The 23,883-nt window shown below is 36.2% G+C and overlaps 1 protein-coding gene across 17 annotated transcripts in view; it reads right to left on the bottom strand.

Annotated features, from left to right (window-relative positions):
- Positions 1–23,883, bottom strand: part of Bnc2 (basonuclin zinc finger protein 2) — a 429,028-nt gene that overhangs the window by 162,940 nt on the left and 242,205 nt on the right. For 2 of the 17 annotated variants that reach the window (XM_021252887.2, XM_087183877.1), the window contains 2 exons: positions 16,886–17,089; positions 12,769–12,875 (listed from right to left, as the gene is read on the bottom strand). The exons of 14 other annotated variants lie outside the window; for them this stretch is intronic. The gene's annotated coding sequence lies outside the window, so the exon portion shown is untranslated. The remainder of the gene's footprint in view (positions 1–12,768; positions 12,876–16,885; positions 17,090–23,883) is intronic. One more of the 17 variants, XM_021252888.2, reaches the window with a different exon arrangement.

Raw genomic sequence — 23,883 nt, 5'->3', positions numbered from 1 at the left:
ACTACATATGTTTTCTTTCACTGTGGCTGAATCATTCATTCACTTACACTGAATTAGTTCATGATTCAAATATTTTCTCCTCCTAAATAATTTTATATATGTGGTACATTTGGGGATTAAACTTTTCAGACCATCATTCCCTTTTATATTCCACTTTTTTGTACCTAAACACATAAACATTGGAACACCTCACTTCCTTTTGTATATGAACATGTAAGCACTGGAACAGCCATTTTGTATCTCTATGAATTCCAGGAGGTCTATTTGTTTTAAATTTAGATTTATATAGACTACAATTGTTCCTTAAGGGAATTACATATATTTAAACAATATGATCTAAATAAATATTCTGAGTAAGAGACTACTGTGGCTTCAAAGGAAATTTTATCCTAAGTGATATTTTTGAAATGCCATAAACTTTGACATACTATTTATTTACAACAAAACAGAACCAGTATGATCACTTGCCGATTCATCCACACTTAAACAGCATAAATTATCATAAAACTATCAAAGCCAATTAAGTCCCTAAGATGTACATATATCCAAGGAGTCAGGAAGAGTGGAAAGGAATGCATTTTCACCCTTGAGAGCTCATCCACTTGTTCCTTCCTTTGCTGTCAGAATGCCTCCCACTTCCTCTAGGCACTCCAGACAAGACCAAGCTGCTCGAACCACATGATCTGAACAGTTCAGCCAGGCTGCTGCCACTTCTCCATGCAGGGACTCCAGGACTCCACATCACCATGGGCACCCTGTAACTCTTTTCTCAATTCTAATGCGACCACCAATCTCCCAACTCCCAAAGAATAATAAATTTTTTCAGCCTGCAACTTACTGAGAATAACTATTACTTCTGCTTACCTCTACCATGGATTTCTTGAAAGATAAATCCATGTACTCACCAACCAATGTTTCCACTTCCTCACCACAACCTACATTTTAATTCTGCAACCTGGATTCTGCTACAAACATTTCTGAAGCTGTGCTCTCTGAGAAACAATGTTCCCATCATATCTGGTCCAGTTTCCGAGGCTCCCTGTCCTGCTAGACTTTAATGCAGCCTGCAGCACTAACTCTGCTCCATTCTTGGATGGGAGAGACAACTATCCCTAGTCTTTCTGGCAGCAACTTCTCACTCTCCACTGTAAATAAATACAGGTGTTTCCCACAGCAGAACACTTTCATTTTCTTTAATTTGGCAATTTTATCCTCTCCTACAGCTTCAAATATCATCTCTATGCAAAAACCATCACTTTGGAGCCAGGCACCGTGTCAAGTGGTAGCAAGCGAATGGTGGCAGCTCCTGAGCCAGGCTTCACGGTTTGCTGTTTGTGGGCAGTGAATGAGCTTAGAATGGAGAGACCCCAGGCACCAAAAGGAAGCCTCTCAACAGGTTTGAAAAGCACCACCCCTTCCCTCTATTTTTCTGTCTGTTCTACCAAACACCATGATTTGATGTTATTAATATTAGCTAGATTTCATTTAAATATTTGCCATTTTGCAGACATTGGCTAGGTAGTTTATAAACATTAGCTATCTGTGTCCTCAGAAAATACCAATAATAGTAATACTATTATTCCTTTTATTTCACAATTGAGGAAACCAAGGTAGAGATAAACTACTCGGTCTCAGGTGCAGGTACTGGTGTTTGTGAGTGCTGCACCCCACCCAGTTAGGGATCATGAGTTACCCCACTTACAGAGAAGCATTTGTGGGCCAAAGTCTTCACTGATGTTTTACCTTCCTGCAAAAGTGATCTCACCTTGTCTTTCCTGTCTTCCACTCTTATTGTTACTAGTACTGCTTCTATACCAGTGGCTCCTAATTAATTCCTCTTTGCTCTCCATCCAAATATATTCTCTCTTCTCAGAGTGTCACACATTTGATATTTCTTTATGGCATCTGCTTTACTGAGGTCATCTTTGCCCACCTGTCAGCTTCTTCCTACTACAGCAAAAGCCAGTGAGTGGATGGCAACCCTCCCTGGTTTGACAGCAAATCGACCCCATCTCCAGTCGTAGAATGCTGTCTACCTGGTCACTTTCCAACCATCAATCTGCATTGTTAACTTCCGCTCATCACATTCCAACCCAAGTACTTCCGGTGACTTCCAGGCCAGGCCCTAGTCTCCCATCCAGTAAAGTTCTACCAGGGTCTCCTGAATCACAAATGATCTGTCATAGCACTTGTCACAGCTTGTGACTATATTTATCTGTGTGATTATGTGCTTTGTAACTGTGCCTCTAAAATTTAATGACCAAGAGGGCACAACAATAAGTCTGTTGCACTTACAATGTGTACAGGCAAATAACAGGTGCTCAACAGGCACTTAAAGAAATATAGTACATGAGCCTTGGAGCCCCTTTTCTCAAACAAAGGCACTACAGTTATAACACTGCAACTCTGTCAAAAGACTTAAATGAAATGCTGAATATAAAGTACTGGTACCCTGCCTGGAAACAAAAGCTCAATAAACTATAAACTTTTATGGTTTCAAGAAACTTTCCACATACTATATTTGAAAGGTGCTTTTTTCCCTCATAATTTCTTCCCAATGTATTGAGCTTTATTCCAATATATAGTAAAATACTTAACACACATTTAGTCTTAATAAATAAATGAACATTTGGACATACATATTCATATTATAATACTCTTAAGTGAACACAAAGATGGTTATTTGTGTTTTAAGGCCCTCAAATGTTGAAGTGGACAGGAAGACAAATCTATTACTCAGTTTTTTCCACTATCTATGGAAAAATAAAGAAAACATACAAATAATAAATTTAAATTATTAAGTACTCATATTAACAAGTACATCTATGTGTGGTGGTATACAACTCTGGTTCCAGATACTCAGGAGGCTAAAGGGAGGGGATCAGCAGAGCCCAGGAGTTTGAGGCTAGCTTCAACAATGCAGCGAGACTCCATTTACAAAAAAAAGCACATATAAAATATATAAAGCAGGATAACTTAGTTTATAAAAATTAAAGTTCAGTCAGTAATACTTTTATATATGAATATTAATAAAAGCACATTTGAAAGTATTTTGAATGAGTTCCATCTACTGAAATAATAGATTCCCTTATCACTAAAATTGAATTCTCTTTAGCTTTAGTACACTCTTAACTGGCTTGAATGCTCCAAGTATACGCGAATTGAACATCAATCTTCTTACAAAATGACATTTCTCAGGAAAGCACACATTGTTCCTTCAGCTAATGTGTACCATACTCCACAAGGAACTATACTGGCTGATTAATAAACTCGCTAACTCTTCCTTGTTTAGAACCACTTACACAAGGTAACTGACAAATTACCGAAGGCAAAATAAGGCCAACGGGGTAACGAAATACAAAACACTTATGCTGAAGTAAGTCACAGTAAGAGAGGGAGCTCTGAAAACAAAACTTGTTCCAGTTCTGGATTTTGTCTTTCCACAACAATGTATTCACAGGGTATTCTCTTCAAGTGTTCATTAATTCTCGCCAATCTCCCATATATAACTAAAAATTCTTCTTAAACCCACTTTCTCCTTGTACATTTCTGGGGAAGATAGCAGGATTTACAATTAGGATTATGAAATTTCGCTTGAAACATTTTTAAATGTTTAATACTTAAGTACATGACCCATATTAAAATTAAATTACAGAAAAAAGCTAATCATTAATATAGCATTCACTACATCTCAATAGTTTCTACTATCAACTCAGGTGGCACAATTTAGGTATATAAATTAATTGGCTGCAATAATTACTAGTGATAAGGTTGACCTTTTTAATTTTTAACAAGAGCAAATTTATTTGCATCTTCCACTTTCAGTCATATACAGATAATCATAATAGCATGCAACTGGCAAACTTTCTATGAAGATACAAAATAGAAGTCTATGTTCTAATTAACTCATGAGTTCATCACTGCATAAATTGTGCACCTTTGCACATACACACAAATCCCAAGAAAGGTACGCATGGTGTCAAAGGTCAAATGAAATTTTCACCTGGGAGGAAAATTGTTCTGCCAAGACTTCTAACTTGGGGGGGGGGCGCATTACAAATTAAAAAATTATCTGTAATGAATTTGGAAGCTAATTACTATATTACTGTATTTCGGGATTGTCACAGAATACATGAAGTAATTATAAAGTAACAGCAACCAAGCATTTGGATGAAGAAAGTGCTCTTATACATGACTAAAGATGGGACATACACATTTAAACATCCTGTGTATGAGATCCTAAGAGTGCACTTCAAACACTGCCACAAAAACTAGAGATTTACATAATGGTGACTACCAGCCAGTATAATTTTTAGGAGTTTATTCCTCTGTTTTCATATAGTTGATAGGCAAAGCTAATAGAAAAGAAACCACTTTGAAAAGAAATACTTGGATTTTTAGCTAAGACTTAGAAGATCTATATGTTACTGCTTCTGTAGAATAAATTAGCTCCCTAAATTGGTCAAGTGACCATGCAGCATAAGTAAAGAAATTCTGCATTTTCCAGTATCCAAAAAAAAAAAAGGCCTGGACAACTAGCGAGTTTACTTCTGACCAATATAAACTTACTTCTACTTGGTTCAAAACTCTTACATGGTGAAAGTAATAAAATATTCATTTGTTGTATTGTAGGGCTTTGAAATGAAGAAGTATTAATATTAAAGAATGCGTCAGTTCTACAAACACAGAACATGAACCAAAATACCTATTGTTATAAAGATCCTACCCAAAAAAGCTTTATTATCAATCTAAAAAGTCTTGAGATTAATTAATAAGGTGGATGCATATTCTGTATTTATACAAAGAAATACGTAAATCTGAGCTTGAATAGGCAATGTACACGGAGATGAAAAGAAGCGATTATCAGTAATTATAAAGCTTACTATAAAGTTAAGGACTCACAAGAGTGTTAAATTATAACATAAATACCACTGCTCAGACAGTCACAGTAATAAGTGCAAATGAGAAATAATGAAGTTGGGTCTGCTTAAAGGGCCACTCAAAAATTCATACAATAATAATTATGACAAAAGTATGTATTTTATGTGGTGGCAATATAATTAGAAAATTAATTAGGTTTTCAAAAAGGTTCCTTGCATTTGTCTAATTGTTTTAAAATATCATATGAAGAAATAACAAGTTGATGAAAAATGATCATTTTGTTACATTTATATGCTCTGAAGTTTATGGTGTCTTTTCATCAGAAAGCACATTATTCTATCTTATGGCTGAATCAGAAGATTTGAAAACACCTGGATCTGAGTGTGAACGCCTTCACTACAAAGGCCAGATGCCACTGGTTTAAACTGTGAACAATATGGTACACACAAAAGGCTGGGTAAATCAAAGATTGCTAAGCTTCAACAAAATACGATGAGGAAAAAGTTACAAACCAAGGAAATATCCCTTCTTCAAAATAAAAACATCCAAAATAACAGAAAGCAGGCCAGGGATTTAGCTCAGTGGTTCTACCGCCTGCCTCACAAATACAAGGACCCAAGTTCGATCCCCGGTACTAAAAAAAAAAAAAACCAGAAAGCAATTCATGGGGGCAAGTTGACCTCTGAACACCATCTACTATTAAAAATCAAGAGACTTAAAACCTCACTTTGCATTTCTCTTAAAAAGCACTGGCCCTTCATCAACTAAGAAACAGATTTTTAAAATGTGGCACAGTCACATAATGGAATAACATTTGGTCATAAAAACAGAAAGAACTAAGACACGCTAAAATACGCAAGCACCTTGAAAACATTATTCTAAGTTGAAGAAGCAAGTCATTAAAGACTGAATAATTTTACTCATTTGAAATGGCTAGAACAGGGAAATCTGTAAAGATAGAGAGTAGATTAATGGTTGTCTAGGGCTTGGCGTAGGACTGAGGTGGCGTCATAGCTAAAGGGTATGGAGGGATGTTTTTGTTTTCTTCATGTGACTAAATTGTTCCCAAAATGACTGGGGTGATGGTTGCATATAATTGTGAATACATTAAAATACACTGAGTTTTATACTTTTATGCACTGAGTTTTATAAGGATGGAATATAAGGTATGTGAAATATGTTTCAATAAAGTTACCTGGGGAGGAATCCTACTGTACCACTTGCTTTCTTTTTGTAGTTTAGACATTTAATTCCATACAACAACCTTCCCCCATAGACACAGTGCAGCTTTGTACTTGTCTTTCACCCAGTTCATCTTCAACAGAAAAATGCTAAATGAGTTAAGTGGAAAGTGAACAACAGAATTTTATTGTTGTTTAAATTTTTAAATATTAAAATTCAAAATATTAAAACCTAATATAGCCATTAAAAAGTGGTAATTATATTTTTTAAATCCACTTCCATTTTCCTATTAGGAAAATCCAGGATATCCTTCAAAAATTTTGGGGTAAAACCAAACACAAAGCTCAATTATAAATAGTCAGCAATACTAATATCAAGATGCTAAACAACTGTGACAGAATTTGTTTAACAATGACAATGGTGAATGGATATGTGTACAACCACAAACATTCTCCAGTTTACTGTGATGGAAAATATTACGTCAGTCAATAAATTAATTTAGTTTAGGGAGAGGGGACAAAGAAACAAAACTATAAACGTCTGGATATATCTTTGTGCATGAGTGTAAATGTTACTTTCACTGTGTGAATACAGAAAAATGGAAAAAGAGACACACAGAGGCACATAAATCTCCACTGACACAGATCCAATGAGCATTGGCAGTCGTTACCTTACGATTACGACCTACTATCCATCGAACATGAGGAAGACCCCATTTAAATAATTTAGACTTCAGAGCAAAAATCAACAGCGGGATATGGCCAATTATATAAAGAAAATACTCATGTTTCTATGGCATCAAAGCATATGTAAGCTTTGGAGTGTGGATTTTTTCCCCCAATTAAATTAGGCCTATGGTAATACAAGCTATTTTGTTAGCCAATTAGTAATATTAGAGAAATGGGAAATGAAAAGGAATTTCAATTTGCATAAAATTTTTTTCATTTTCTTACCTAACAGTTAACACTTAAGACACTCTATTTACTGCCTGAATATTTGTACATTTTACAGACTACTTAGGCAATTGTGACAACATAACTAGAAAGAAAATACTTTTTCCATAAATAAACCTATCACCTACCTGAAAATAAGGGGTCAGCTTACCCCAAAAAATAACCATATTCTAAAATCAGCTCTTACTATAATACATAACTACGTATAAGGATCCAAAGAACCTCTGATATCATATGAATACTAAGTAATAATCATCTCATTTCACCTTAATGTTGAATCAGCAATTTTATATTCCATTGATACACATTTTATTCATTTTCACTAATGTAATTTGAAAGGTGGTAATGTGATTACATTTCTCTGTGGCATTCAAGAAAACAATTACTAATATGACAGGAAAGACAGTAATAAGAAAGGGATTTATAATGAGATGCAAGAAGAATTATAAACCTTTAAACTCTTTACAAAAAAATTACTCCTCAGTAAGAAACAAGCACAGGAAAAAAAAAGAAAAGAAAAAAAACAAGCACGATAAAGCCATGCCCTGGTATTTCAGAAGCGCCTCCAGACCCTAGGAAGAACAGGAGCAACCCAAGACTTGTCCTATGTGATGCTAAATGTAAGACATCACCCGAAATTGATGGCATCCTTCCTTCCCACATGAATGCAAAGTACTATTTTAGGAAAGGGGGGGAGCTTGGGACTTCGGGTGTAGCTCAGTGGTAGAGCATTTGTCCAGCATGCATGAGGCCCTTGGTTAAATCTCCAACACTGCCAAAAAGAAAAGAGAAATATAAATCCTAAATCCTCACCCGCAGTGTGAAGGATCTGGCCACATTATTTCAAATGCCAAAGCACTGTAATCAATTCATTTAGAAGCAAGAACATATGGTAGGTGACCTTTTAACTAAATTTACTCCTCTTGGTTTGTGAAAAAAATTTACCCCAGTGAAGCAACCAGGGAACAAAGTTGTTGGTTTTTAGAATTTATCATTTTACGTGACAATCAATTATCCAAGCCTATAGAAGCAGCCTTTGTGGGACCAATATTATCGTTTATTTGTATAGTGCTATAAGGCATACAATATTTCAAATACATTCTCATATTTAATCATAAGAATCCCTAAAATGAGAGATTTTTCAAATAGCATGAAAGAGGCTCTGAGATGTTCCTCAATGGCCACACCCAGTGAGCTGGGTTCACTGGAAAGGAGAGTGGTAATCCCCCATGATACCCCATCTCAAACAGATTTCCACAGTTTTTCCAAGTGAATAGGAGATTAGGATTCAAGATGAGATGTGAGGAAAACTACAAAAAAAGAGAAAGGAGGTTGAAGGCTTAATTAAGCAACTTGAAAAAGTGGGAAGCAGTTAACAAATTATACTAAGATTTTCTACAAACAGTGGTACATTTTAGATAAGTGACTCAAAGTGGTATTTTACAAAGTCTTTAAATGGTTATATTAAGATATGTCAAAGTGAAAAAAGTGAGACAAGGTACTCCCAAGAGCATTTTGTTTACTATATAGTGTCTTACTTATACCTGTCTAGGGAATGCCCATTAGTAATCCTTACCATTTTAATGCTTTGAATTGCACATATAACTGTGAGTCGTAATTATCTCTGATTATAAAAGAATACAGTGCTTTACCTAAGAGCAGGTATCACCATAGGAATCGTACCTATTGCAAATAATAATAATAGCGCTGCGATAAAGCATCTATGCCCCTCATGCGTTATTTATGTTGGGTCACAGATTTCCAGGAGTCTGTGCTGAGACCTGTGCTGGCTTCATTAGGGGATCACATCAATCAATGAAAGCTCATCTTGATTTTACCAGTCACTGAAGTCACTGGAATTTTTCAAGTGAAACCTCTCAGGTAATACATTTTTAAAAAACACAATGTTAGTATTTCTTCTAAAAGCTAGTTTTCTCAAATTCAAAAGACTAAATTCAGATGCTTAGAGAAATCTCACTAATTTCTATGACTCTATAAGCAACTGAGAGTAAAATGTGCCCTAGAGTGTTGAAAAAACATTATTCTCTTTTTGCTTTTTAAGACTGGTTGATTTAAAATACAGAGAGACACACAGTTAAAGAGGAAGACAGCAAGGAGCAGGCCATCCAGTTGTTAGCAAATGCTTCAACATCACTGGGAAATTAAGAGATCTATACAATGGTTGTCAGGAAGTTTGATCTAACTCTTCAAAATTAAAAAATAAATAGAGAGCCTGGTGGGAAAAAGTGCATGGGGGGGGTGTCTTCCAGAACAATATTAATGTCATCTTGGGCATGTGGTCCGGGTTCACATATGTGTCAGCTGAATCAACATAATGGGCTATAACAGCTTCAAAGCAGCTAATACGGTCCATTGGGTCAATAATCCATGAACTAAGAAGGATTTACTTGATAGGCTATAAATGGTTCATAAGAACTCAAGAATCACTCCATCAGATCAAAAATCCAATTTTCATATGGTGCCTTTCTACAAATTAGCCAAAAGAAAGTAATGACTCTGAAGAACTTCAAGGTCTATCAGTTAAAAATTCATACTTTAAAGAGCAGTGTAGAGAGGGCAGTAAAATATCTTTTGTGTGTGAAAGGGTGAATCAACCTATTTAAGCGCAAAATACATTTTCTTAGGGAAAGCTAATGTGCAACACAAAATATTCAAGAGATTTTTCATATCTTCAATAGTATATTGTATAAAGATGCAAACAGCTGAAACATGGACATACAGTATATGCATTCATAAATCTCTTTTTCTCCCTTTCACATATCTATTCACACTATCACTACGCAAATTTAAAAACCATTTCTAGGACAGTAACACCTCAAAATGGAGACTGATATTTTAGTTTGCCTTCTTTGCACCATCTGTTTCATAAGTCTGCTATGCGAGGCCTACAGAGACATTAGGGAGACTTAGAGAAAAGTAAGCAGAAGACATGACAAAAGGTGAACAGTATAAACTCTATGTTCAACATTTAAAAGAAGAAAGAAGAGACTCACTTTCCAGATGGGGCAAAGCTTATGTAGCCAGTGTTTACAGGTAAGTACATTTCTGCCCCCTCTAGTCAGCAGTGAAGTAAGAACTTTTTATCCTGTGTTTGTGCATTTCATTACATATTCACACTAGGTGAGAGTGGCTGTAGATTAATATTTTTAATATAAACCTATCTATGTGAATAATTGTATTTACTAAGTTCATGGAAACACCAAAAAGCAGAGAAAATGCTCCAAAAAATATAACAGACTGTAATTAGAAGTCTTAACAAAAAAAGAATTCCTTCACTAGGGAAGAAAATGTGATCTATCACTTCTCTCTCAAAATGCTATTAGCCTCTCTTCGTCATAAGGACAACAAGAAGGATTTGTTTCTTTTTCTTTTTACAGGAGTAACACTGAATAAAATAATAGTTGTTTTCACATCAAAGTATATTAGCTATCAACATAAGCTCAGTCCTCTTAACTTTTACACAAGGGAAAGAAAATTCCAATAATTCTGAAATAGACCGATAAAACTTTTGTCTGTGGCTACAGCCATGTACTATTATATGTAACTGCTTATTTTTAAAAAAGAGTCTTATTGGTGCTCTCTAAAGGATTTTCTTTTATACATAGCTTTATCCTGTAATTTTGTCCCTGTTGGGCACGCTGCCTAAAATTAAACACAAACAGTCAAGCAATGAAGAAACATTAACACATTTACTGTGAACAAAAACTCCCAGTTGTGCAGTGAAATTTTAATACATTTCAACTTATCTCTTTTACTAATGGGGAGAGTACAAACCCTGCAGGAATTCGCTCTGCAAACTGGTAATTACAGTAGACTCAGTTTTTATAATGCATATGTATAGTCAGATACAAAAAAGCCCTGGCTGCCCTTTTGATGTAGGTTACAATAGAAATGTTTTCAAAAATTATGAAAATCTACAGCAATTCTAAAGGAATGCATTATTTCATGAAAAGAATGTCCTTTAACTCTGTAGATGGACACAAATAGACATATATTTAGATGTGTGCTTTACACACTAGACTGTACAAGCTTTATCTGCATGCACCTTTATGTCATTTTCCCCTATAATTTTAATGTACAGAATGAAAATGTTCCATTTCTACAGTCAAGTTATGAATTTAAATATAACTTATCTATCATATATAGACTATCTACCATGATATTCTTTCATTGTGTGCTGAGTTTTCCTATTTTGTCCCCTCCGGTTTTGAGGATTTAAATCTGTATTTTAAAATGTCATTGACTCTCTTCATTAAACAATTAAGGGGTTTAGTGCAAACATATGTACCTCATAATGTAGAAACCTTCTGTGTCTGCCTAAATAGAACAAGAACTACACACTGTAATATTAAGGAACAGTATAATTAAAAGTGAAGTAAAATCTTTGTTACTGTTCATATCATTTTCCACACACTTTTTACATATACCTGTTAAATTTTTGATTTTACAACATTTTAATCAACTGAAATATGCTAAACTGCTAAGAGGCTATCAATATGTAATTTACATTAAACTTACGTTTCTAAGTATTTTCACAATGGGGGGGGAAATAAAAGCAGACAAAGATTTAAATGGACATAGTTTTTATAAAAATCCTTGAAATCCAAAAAGAAAAAAACAGATGAAGTTGCTAAAATGTCCATCTATGACTGGGTATTATCTATAAATTCCAGGGATACTGCACTGAAAATTCAAACTATAACATTCAAATGAGACATCCAGCACGTATTTGCTACCCTAGTACGCAACTGGTATACAGAAACCCCTTTCTGGTCTCCCCAAATCAGATAAGGATGACAAGAGGTAAACATTCTCTGTGGGCTTGGCTGAAGCAGAATAGCTTCACCATTACAGCAGAGATATTTTAGAGGCCTTAAAAGTAACTATCTTCTCCTAAGGCCACATGTCTGGTTGTTCTCTTAGGCAATACAAGTAACATTCTAACCTTATTTCTCCCCATCATTACAAAAAAGAAAACCACCTCCTGCATCATTACTGTCTCTCTACTCCGGAAAATTACTTTTATCACAGTGTCCCCAAAACAAACAAAATCAACAAAAAACCAGACTCATCCCAGCTCAAGAGCTAGGCATCAGCTGTGTCATATTCTTGGACAATATCTACTGCTTCTGTTCAGAAATTAAATGACATAATTTCCATTCTCTAAAAAGCCAAACACTGAAATATGTATTTTTCAATACTATTTCCTTAAAGTCAGTTTTTGTAGTTATCCATTTTTTTCCCTTGATTATCAGGTAAGTTTCAGCTTAGACGCGAATTAGTAACAGAAGTACACTTCAAGGATAGCTACATGTGGACCTTTAGTCTGTAACATCCATTCACTGAACACTAACTTGCACTTTCTGTGAGTATTTACTCTACCACAGACAAAACATTCATGCCTCCATTCACTGAGCTACTACCACAAAGAAAGTGTTAGAAGTTGTGAAACACTAAAAAAAAAAAAACAAAAATACACATATATACCTCCTGCTCCCTCCTAATGAAATTTTGAAGGCAAAGTAATCAGACACATGCATTTAATGTCAACTATATTCAAGTTATTTGAAGGGTTAAATTATAATTTCTGCTATGAAGATTTACAACTTTCTTAAAATCAAAAGGAAAATAGCAGAAATTCAATATTCTCTTTCCCTTGCTGCATGGCAGAGATGGCTGTGAACAAAAGCCTACATACAGCAAGCAGCCTGTCGTGACAAAACACACATACCCTTCTAATACTTTGTCCAAATGTATGGTTGCTCCCACTTTTCTTCCTGTAAAGGTTAACAGCAGTTTAAGAAGAGCAGTTTGAATTCCCTCCTCATCTTTCTTTCTCTGGAACAGAATCAAATGGGAACACTGTTTCGGAATCTTGGCTAGAAGTAAGGTAATACACGAAAGACAAGTACTATATTAAAACATGCTCGATACATCTGAATTTTTCATTGGTGATCTGAAGAACATCCACTTCTTCAGTAAGCATAGGGGAGGACAAATTAAGGCATCACTGGACAAGCAAATGCACAGGAACCAGCTCTGGTGGTCTGTGAAGACTAATGAATGATGCAAGGTGGACACCAAAGTTCTGCTGCATCTCACAGCCATACTTAGAACCCTTATGTGTAAGTAACCTGCATCTTGACTTACTATTTTAAATAATCAAAGAGAGACCCTAAACGGATAACCATAGACACTGCTGCTCATGAAACCGGACACTGGCTTGATTTCTGCAAAGTACCTCCTAGCTTGTAAGGTGGCTATTTTCTACCCTACTCATGCAATTAATCTGTTCCACTTAGGCGAACCATAAATAGATCAGGAAAGCACAATTCAATATGATTTTCACTGAAATATTATCTGAATATCTATAGAGCTTGGAGTCAGCCTGCTTTAATATTTTATGTTTAATCATATCCAGTAAATGTGAGGCTATCATTTTAATTGTAAAATATATTACCTGTGTTCAACACAGGTTGCTTAACACCAAGACAGCTGCCAGACGGTATGTTTTGGAAAAAAGTAAAATAGAAATGGTAGATGTATTTTAAGTGGGTGTGTGTTTGTACAGTATTACTTTTTTTTTTTACAGAACTAGTTCACTGACATATTCAGCTTATTAGTCCTTAATCACAGATTAACAAATTTTAGGGATTGGATACACCACATTTATCTAGCCATATTCAGCTGCCAAAAATATCATTTCCAATATTTATCCCCATGAAGCATAGTTTTGATCCTGTGTGTCAGTTACTTGAATAACCAGTTTGCCCTGAATCAATCTACTTATTTAAGTTTAAAAAGTTAATGATGAGACTAGAGACACAGCTCAGGGGTAGACTGTCTGCCTAGAATGCATGAGCCTGTGGCTTCAATCCCTAGTAGCCCTGCAAAGAAAGTTAATGATGGGACAGAGAGTTCTGTAGTGCTGGAAGTCCTATGAAGTGTTAGTGTTATCAGCTACTAAAGTCAGTTATGAAGCTATTCTACTTGAGTTAATAAAAGCTCACTGTGTCCAGGTGTTAGGCAGCTTAGCTCTTCCTCTGAGAATACAGGATATAAAGATGAGGAGAAATGTAAAACGTGTGCTATTAATGCCTCCAATGTGAAAATACAGTCTTGCTTTAATTTGGAATTACAGAAAACAATGATGATCTATCTTTTATTATTTTGATATGTTAGATGGGATGAAAAGAGTCTACAAATTAAAGGTAAGGTTTATCAATTTGTGGAGAAAACAATGTTTCACAGCACAATCTCAGCTTCTTCACCTAACAGCCAAGTGTTTCCACCTCTTTAAACAAAGTAAAACAAAGGCCTTCCCTACTAAGTATAGGAGAAAAGGTATATTAGTACAGAGGAACAGAGCCACACTCCAGAATCGCTGAATGAGAGCTCCAGGCACACCTGGACAGCCCAAAGCAGGGGGTTCTGCACCCCAGGCCCTCACTTGCACCTGGAGCCTGACCCCAACACTGTTCACCATTGCGCACCCGAAGAGAAAGAGAAAGAGGACTAAATAAAAGGACAGAAATACAAGAAGATGCTCTTCTTAGAGGACTCCAGAGTGAGGGACACCCTGAGGGGGACAGGCAGTCTCTGAGGAGGGCCCAAGAGCTCTGCCTAGATTACAAGCAGATTCTCACACAGAATGAAGCTCAGACCCCATGAGGCTGGAATGGACAGAGGAGAGAGAGAACGAGACAGAGAGAAGGGTCTCCAGGCCAGAATGGCTATACCTTTGTATTTTAAATGGATATAGGGAACAGGCATGAATGATTAATATAACTAATCAATCCGCACAGCATTCCTTCCCCTGCTGCCACCACTTACCCATTCTTTGCTGTGCCTTTGAAAGCAGAGACAGGCAGTGAGTGCAGAAGCAATGTTCTGAACCACAGTCAGGTAAACTCTGTTAAGTTTTAAAGGGTAAAAATTTGGGGGCTGGGGGTTTAGCTCAGTGGTGCCACTGCCTGCCTTGCAAGCACAAGTTCCTGAGTTCAATCCCCAGTACCAAAAAAAAAAGAAAAATAAATTATAAAACTTTTAGCCCAGCACAGCCCAAAAGAGTAATGCTCAGCAATGTTTCTCTTCTATCTCATCTACATCATTGTCAAAGTATGGAAGCCATATGCTAAGGTCAAGATCTTAGACACTGAAAAATTTCTAAGGGAAGGGAGCTAATTTGGTTTCATAATTTTTGTCACTATAAACCCCTTACAGCAACTAAATCCTTTACTCTTAACCCATATGTATTTAAAGCAATTTTTTTTGGTCTAATTTACAGTAAGTGTAACCAGATTGGGCCAAATGGGTAACAAACTGGTTTTTGTAAACACCACTGCACTCAGACCAGCCTAACAAACTGGTTTTTGAAAGACTAATATGCCCTCTTCTGACTTCTAATTTTATTTATTTATTTTTGCTTAAATTCTTTTATTGGTACATTTTAGGCATACAATACATTTACATTTATCATTGGGTGCTTGTACCTGTACATGATGTATCTTGGTTCTTACTTTTTTCCCATTCCCTGTGCTCCCTTCACCCCCTCCACCTTTCCCTATTTACATAGACTTTGTTTCCATTATTTTCTTTTCTCATAATTTTCACTTTCCCCTACCCCTCCTACCCCTTTGGAACTTTTCTTCCTATTCCAAATTATCAATTATTCATTTTAATCGTTTTAATCCTTATTTACACTTTCAATGTCTCACACTGAGAAACTATTTGGTATTTACATGTGTGTCCTATTTATTTCACTTAAGAGTATGGCCTCAATATGCATCCATTTAGCTATAAACGAATCTAGTTTCTCGTTCTTTATGCCTGAGTAGTACTCCATTTTATAAAAAACCCCACATCTTTATCCAATTTCCTGTTGATGGGCACTTGGGTTGTTTCCAAGCTTTAGCTATTACAAACTGTGCTGCTATAAACATGGATGCACATGTATCGCTGTGGTATGATTCTAATTCTTTGGGGAAGATACCCAGCAGGGGGATAGCTGGGTCAAACGGGACCTCTAGTCCTAGTTCTTTGAGGTATCTCGATACTGATTTCCATAGCAGTTGCACCAGTCTGTACTCCCACCAGTAATGGACAAGGGTTCCTTTCTCCCCACAACCCTGCCAGCATTTGTTATTGGTTGATTTCTTGATAGCAGCCATTCTTTCTGGGGTGAGGTGGAATCTCAGTGTTGTTTTCATCGGCATCTCTCGAATGACCAGTGATGTTGAACATTTTTTCATATATTTATTTGCTGCTTTTACTTCTTTGTCTGAGAAACGTCTGTTCATTTCAGATGCCCATTTTTGAATTGGGTCTTTGAATTTGGGGGGTCTGATTTTTTCAGTTCTTTATATACTCTAGATAGTCTGACTTCTAATTTTTAAAAAATTAGTTTATAAAACATGTAAGAATTCAAGTTAAAAGGGGTCTATTTAGTCACTATATTACTACTACTAATATTTTTTAGTGTAGAGTTTCAAGGGTGTTACTATTTCAGATTGCCACATTATATGAAGATTCCTTACGATAACATGGTGCTCAGCAAAGTGGCTCTCAACAAATTTTTCTCAAGTCATCTACCAATGGTGACAATGATACAAACAGCATGAAGAGCATCAGGAAAGCCAAATCAAAATGCATGCACCCCCCTGCTCCAGCAAAGTCTGACCAGTCCCCCCTTCAGTGCCACACCCTCAGCTGTGTGCCCCTGATCTTCCCACTCAGGTCAGCTTTCACAGCTCTGGGCTGACAGCTATGCCAATTGGTGTCAGCTATGATGGGGTTTTAGAGACATGGACCTCTGTCTTAGAGGAAGTGGGCTGCAACCACCAACTTACTGTGCAAGGCAACCTAATAATCCATTAGGGGAAATGACTTTCCAGCCACTTCCTCCAGGGACCACATCAGAAACCGACGGCTCAGACGGATGGTACATTTTTACATTTCTGCAGTAACTGCCTCCAGAAAGATGGATTTTATCATTTAATGCTGCCAAATCCTAATTTCATGTGCTTCGCTGCTCTGTGTTATTCCTTGAGTCCCTGTAATATTAAGATACATAATATTACCTAATAAAATGATGAATTAAATACTCCAGAAATAGAAGGAGACATCTCACTGTATATATTAAAACCGTGGCATGGCCACAGAGTTTTAGAAATCCCTAAAATTCATTAACAGAATATTGTTGTAAAGCAGCTTTCTGCCATTTCAAAGGTTGTTGATGGTTACCATTTTTGCCTCTAATTCTCAAATCAGTATTAGATTAGGATAAATGCATCAAGAAGCAAAAGCAATCCTACTACTTTTCTTAGAAAGGAATGAAGTCAGGCTCTGCAAACAGACATATATGTTCATACCTTTGCTGAAGTCAGGGCTAGAAGCTTTACTCCAGAACTACACCCACATGCATGTTTTGTTACAGTTCTAAAAACAAAATTAATTCCATTCACAGCATCAGATAGAAGGCCTACAATCAGTTAAAATTCATTTTTTTCATTATTTAAATGTGGTTTTAAAAACAAATATAAAGCCAGGCATGGTGGCACACACCTCTAATCCTAGCACTTGGGAGGTCAAGGAAAGAGAACTGCAAGTTCAAGCCTAGCCTGGGCAAATGTAAAATTTTTTGAAAGAGCTGAAGATGTAGGTCAGTGTGATGGCACTGGGTTTAATCCCCAATACCACAAAAAAAAACCCAAAACAAACAAAAGGAATCAAAGTAAATATCTATTAATCATTTATCAGGTTTACCCTAACGTGACACACAAATTTTGTATGCAAAATTGCTTGGTCAGTGAATACCGTTTTGAAACATTAAACATACATGCACATAAACATTATCAACAATAAGTAGATCTCAGTGTCGTAATAAAAACAGCCAGTGCTCAGCCCATTCCTTCTGATCTACATCTGTCTGGGCAGAATTCAAAGGATACATGTAGAGGTGTGGAAGCACTATAAAATCTGACAAAAGAAAATATTTTTCAGTAATATTTGGATTTTTAGTGGGGCTTCATACCCAACACCCCCATCCTGCTGTTAATATTTCTGTTCATATTCTCAGCTAAGATTTCAATACATAGACAAATTTTTCTTTATAGTTTTTCTGTGGGCCTATTTTAAAACCTTTCTACAGTACCCTCCTACAAATTAGATATTTTATAAAGCAATATTCTGGCACTGTCTTGATTACTAACATGATTAGAAACTTCACATGAATTGTCAGTTATTCTCTTCCTCAAATATAAGCAGATAACAATGTTTAAACTGTAGTAAATAAAACCTTGTATAACTTGGTGGGCTAAATAAAGTATACAAAATTCAAATGTGTTAAATTGAAATTTAACATCTTCTAAAAGAAAACCAATTGATATTTACTACATGCCAATACAAAAAGACAAAAAATAATTCTGTCAGTCTGTTTGTATGTGTTTGTTTTACTAATACTGAAAGACTTCTGAATCAAACAAATCTCTTCATTCTTGGGAATAACAAAAACAAAGTACAAACGTTCTTACTATACATTATCTCTTTCAATACTGACTTTAAATAATGTCCCCTCACACACAGCAAAGAGCAAATTACTTCAAAAACCGTCCTCTTAATGCTGCAGTTGCTTTCCTTGAGACACATTATAATAGGCTGTGCCAATACAACATGTTCCTAATTCACCAGAAATAAATTAGCAAGGAGAAAATATCCTACATTGAGATTTATTGTTTTAAATATATATTTATGTTTCATATTTCATACTCTGCAGAATTAAGAGTTCAGTCACACTGGTTAACACACTTCTTACGTACTTTACCATATAACAAAGTCATTAAACATTCTAAATAGACAAACTCCTCTAGCTTTCCACACTAGTATTATCTCAATTTCAGTTAAAACAAAAGCAAAGCACAGAGACACTTACTCTATCAAGGCAGACCCAGGATTTCAACTCACCCAGGTACCCACTCTCTAGCCTCTAAAACATATGCATCACTACCTGAGTGGTGCACTTTGTTTTCTTTACTTAGCATTTAAGGTGGGCGGAATAAAAGTTTTTCTTATTGTCAGAGAAAGAACCCAAAATGGGAACATATGAAATATGAAAATAAAATGAAATGGGTTATATTACAGTACAAATGAGACTGGGGCCATGAAAACTTGCAGTTTAGAAGTCAGATTCTCTATCAGCATACTTGACATTGAGTAAGAATTTAGGCCAACCTTTCAAACACGTTAATGAAAAACCAACTTCTTGGAATATCAGCTACTAGAATGGAAGGAAAAGCTTACAACTTCAATGATGAACAAGTTTGAGTTCTAAGTAAAAAAACTAGTTTTTAACAAATGTGTTTCGAACAGTGAATTAAATGTTAGGGTTTGAGATAAGGGTTAGAGAAAAAAACTGTTAAAGGGATTAGTTTTAAAAACTGAGATTCTAGCAGAAACAGTGAAGATTAAGAAATAAAAAATAGGTACTCAATATAAAAAGGGTAATTGGGCAGACCTATGGAAATGAAGAGAGTTTAGAAAACAAACAGAGATGAGGAGAATAATAAAGGAATGTAGAGAAAAACCGTGCTGGTCCTCAAGGTCCACTTAAAAGAACACTGGACCACACCCACAGCTGTGAAGGCGCCTGGTAGGATTTCGCCTTAGCACTCCTTTTGGAGGTGGTTCAGGGCTAAACACAGGAAGCTATGATAAAGGCTACACTTTGGGGGTTAAGAGACAACTTTACTATATTCTTAAAAGTAAACAAACAAAAAACAGTGCTTTTGGTTACCCTGCCTTTGCCAATCTTGTTAGAAATACAGAGAAACCAACAGCTCTGCTTGAACACAGCATGGTGTGCAGAAGTGCTCATACATGTTACTTAATGCTTTCCTCATCAGATAAGCATCTTCTATGTTTTCTTGAAATCTGAGGCAGTTTTCCTATCCTGGGTAGGAAGTTAAGATTTCCAAAAGAAAATTCCCTTAACATTCTAGTCACAGGCTCTCATTAATTTATGTTAATAAAACTGGTATCTTTTTAAGAAACACAAAATATACAAAAGATATTTGGCTCTCATGAAATTAGTGTTTGAGAATGGTTTTGAATCAGTGTAGGCTTCTGATGACTGCTGTCTAATTCCTGGTATGAAAAGACCCACTTTTAGTAAACCAGTGGTACATGCTAGTAACCCCAGACACTAGGGAGGCTGATGTAGGACGATCACAAGTTTGAGGCCAGGCTGAGCAACTTAGGGAGGCCCTATCTCAAAAAAAAAAAAAAAAAAAAAAAAAAAAAAAATTCAAAGACTGTGGCATGAGCCAACCACACTGCCAGTAAACACCGCAAAGCAGTGTTTATAGTGAACAAAATCCTGAGGCAACTAATTCACACCAGGCAGTTCAGAAAAGAGTGGGAAGCCAGCAGTAACTAAATTTACTCTTAGTCTCCATTTTCCATGAGCAGACAAAGATTTCTTAAGGGCATTGCCCATTGATTGTGTACTTTGTAAGTTTTCTTTTCTGAGCCCTCCATTTCTCATTTATACTGCTTTCAAACAGGATTTTTACATACATGAGAGATATTTTGTTTAGAGCCAATACAGTGTCAGACACATAGTAAATGGTAAATCAAAACTGTTGTGATTATTAACACTTACCTTAAGAAGATAAGCACTGAAGGAAAATCAATTGCTGCTATGAACAACATATGGCTTCCAGATATACACTTTGCACATTTAGATATGCTCTTCCCATTTAATATATAAGTTGGCATGGTTAAGAAGAGAACTATACAGCTCTGGATTTACATAATTTATAACAGTATACCTGGTTTTATCAGTTACTTGTGCTTCCTAAATATCACACTTTTCCAATACAAGTCTTGATTCCCATACAGTAGAGAACTTTGGGAGTTTTGTTTCACACCTAGATACAGCATTGTGAAAGTAGTTCAACCCTGGATATTCAAGTGAGACAAGACAGACCAGGCTTGAGTAACTCTTCATCACTGCTATCCAGAGAAAAAGATCACCTCAGGAGGCCCTTTGGAGCCACTGTCCATGGGCTCTGACAGCTTTTAGAATATAAGTAACAGAACTAAAATCATTACTTCAATATTTTCTGAATGCCTACTTCATGCTAGGGCTTAGAGATAAAGATAGTGTGAAACAGTATCTTCCGGAGTCTTAGGTGGTAAGGGAAGTAAGTAACCTATTTGCAAGAGAGAGAGGGAAAACACAGGTATTATCATGTTCAGAAGAGGCACCCCATCCTAACCTTGCTTCTCTGAAGAGGTGAGTAGGAGCCCAAAGGTACAAAAGTGAGTCAGCTTGGAGCTCAAGAAAATAAGCTCACTATGGAGTCCACAAAAATAAGCAGTTAAGCCACGCCCACTGTGTCACGGACACTGCACTTTACTCTTGTGTCTTTAGGGAAATGGGGAGATGCTTCCTATTCTTCCTTTCTTTATGTTACAGTAACAGTACATGGCCGCAAACTATTCACAGACCTGGAACGCAGAGTCCAAGCCAGGTTATGCCTCATGGAATTTATCCATGAGGCATATTTCTATTCTGATTATTGATTCAAACTAATCTCAAGAAACGTCTTTTTGTCGAACTCCCAGAAAGATGAATGTTCTTTTCTCACAGAAATATTCCCTCTTTGCCTCCTTCTCTCCATAGTATCTTGAATCCCTTTACCATGTTTTCTTCTAGTTTGATCTTTTTCTTGGTTCCTCAAAACTCTGGTCTCTCACTGTCCACAGTCTCCACTGAATTGAGAAGTAGAAAAAAATAGATTTGGCCTTTCTGGGTTTGTACTGTGCTCTGCCATATTTTGTGTGTTGCAGTGTAACTGCACTGTAAGTGCAGTTTAATAACACAGTGTTGGTGTACTCACTGTGCCATTACAGAGCATCGTGCACAATGCTTTGACAAGCCTTTAGGGTGGCAAATCACCTTTACTTAATCCCCCAATACACCAGATCTTTTGTATCTTACATACACTGTGAGTAAACATGATGCTTAACTGCACCACTCTATAGGAAAGGCCTAACAATAGAACAATTTATTTATTTATATTTATATATATATATATATATATATATATATATATATAATCAACCAGTGCGGTAGCGAGGAAGAGGAAAAAGGGTCACCGAGGACTGAGTACAACCACATAACCACAACCAGAAGTGTGGCAGTGCAAGGGAAGGTGCCTAATAACACAAGTGAAGGAGGACATGCTGAATCCAAGGCATTTTAAATTACATTCATGGAGTGGCATTTGGGAGCCAGCTCTGCTTGTCTAATGGTTTTCATCCCGGCCAGATGCACCACTATAATTAGATTCACTAAAACTTGAAAAGAATGGCCGATGAGTAACATCTATCCTAAATACCCCCAGAAGGAATCTGAAGTTCCCAACAATTTATGTACAGGAAGAAAGCAGAATACAGATATGAAAATGGAAGTTTAAAACTAATATGAGGAATTCACAAAATAGTCAAATGAGTGTAATTTATCAGCATTGTAAGGATGTATAAGCTGAAACAGAGATAGCTGCAACTCTGTTTACCCCACAGAATTTAAAGGAAATCAATGTAGACCTGAAAGAAAAATAGTAGTAATTTCTATCTGCTTTTAAACAGTCATCTATGCTGTGGTAAACTCACACTCACTTAAACACTAAGTATTTTACCTTCCCTAGCTCCAGAGTTCAAGAGAGATTCTGAGTACCCTGCAGTCTTTCTGAGGGCATGGCGGCACACTCATCCTTAGGTACATCAGTCACGAGCGCATACCCATTTCCAAGATGATGTATACAGAAGAGATTTTGTTGCTTCCCCACAACTGAAAGGGATTCTTACTTTGTTGTGATAAAACAAGGAGAGAATAGCTGTCAGTTACTCCGCTGTTTCTGCCATACGTTTAATAATATAGCTCCTGTAATTACACTGTGGTTCTTCATATTAACTCAGTGAAAGGTTGCTTGGCTTTAGCTTGAAAACAATTTATGAAATTATAGAAACAGACTGAACACAGCAGTTCATTTGTTGAAGCAATTATCCAGATCCTTGTCAAAAAAGGAAAAAATACAAGTGAGGGAGACTGTGATGTGCAAAAAATGGTTCTAATTCTATGCTCTAATATGTACAATATGTCTGTGGTTGTGCTGAGTTATGTTAATAAACTGCAGCCGAAATATATATGTCACAACACAAAGGAAAGGCACTATCGATCGTCCTGCCAGACAGCTGAAATTAGTTACCGGAGCTCCAGCCAGAGATGTTCTGTAACCTGCAGATGAAAGGGAAGAATTGCAGGACAGTTCTCCTAAGGGCCCAAAAGGATTTTTCTAATATTTTGAATTATCTGGAAAATAGCTGGAATGTACATTGTGGCACAAAAACCATGTAAAATTCCAACTCTTGTCATCAATCTGATGTTATTTTTTTTCTGATTATCAATCAAAATCCAGGTTCCCAAGCAGCTTCTAAGAAGAGGATTTGGGGTACCTGTTACTGAAATGGTGAGGCTGATAAAACAAGCAAATATTGCCAAGTTATTGTTTAAATGACTGCATAAAGACAGAAAAATCAAGGTTAAAAATAAAGTCTCACCCAATACTCTAGTAAGACAAAACATCTACAGTTTGTTAGCATTCAGTTATCAAATAACAGCCTGTAAGAACTGCATTGTACAGCTGTGTCATCCAATTTCACTATGTTTATCAAATTGTCGGAAATAGCAATTAAGTTAGATTTTTAAATATTCTACCTATAAAGGAACAATTACTGATTGAACTTAACTCTTCAAAAGTTAAAATTTCAAAATGCATGAGCA

The sequence above is a fragment of the Heterocephalus glaber genome, unplaced genomic scaffold, assembly GCF_053883595.1.
Source record: "Heterocephalus glaber isolate CG9 unplaced genomic scaffold, H.glaber_assembly_v1.0 deba00001481, whole genome shotgun sequence".
Taxonomy (NCBI): domain Eukaryota; kingdom Metazoa; phylum Chordata; class Mammalia; order Rodentia; family Bathyergidae; genus Heterocephalus; species Heterocephalus glaber.
The sequence above is the reverse complement of the archived record's forward strand: the minus strand, read 5'-3'. Positions and strand labels throughout refer to the sequence as shown.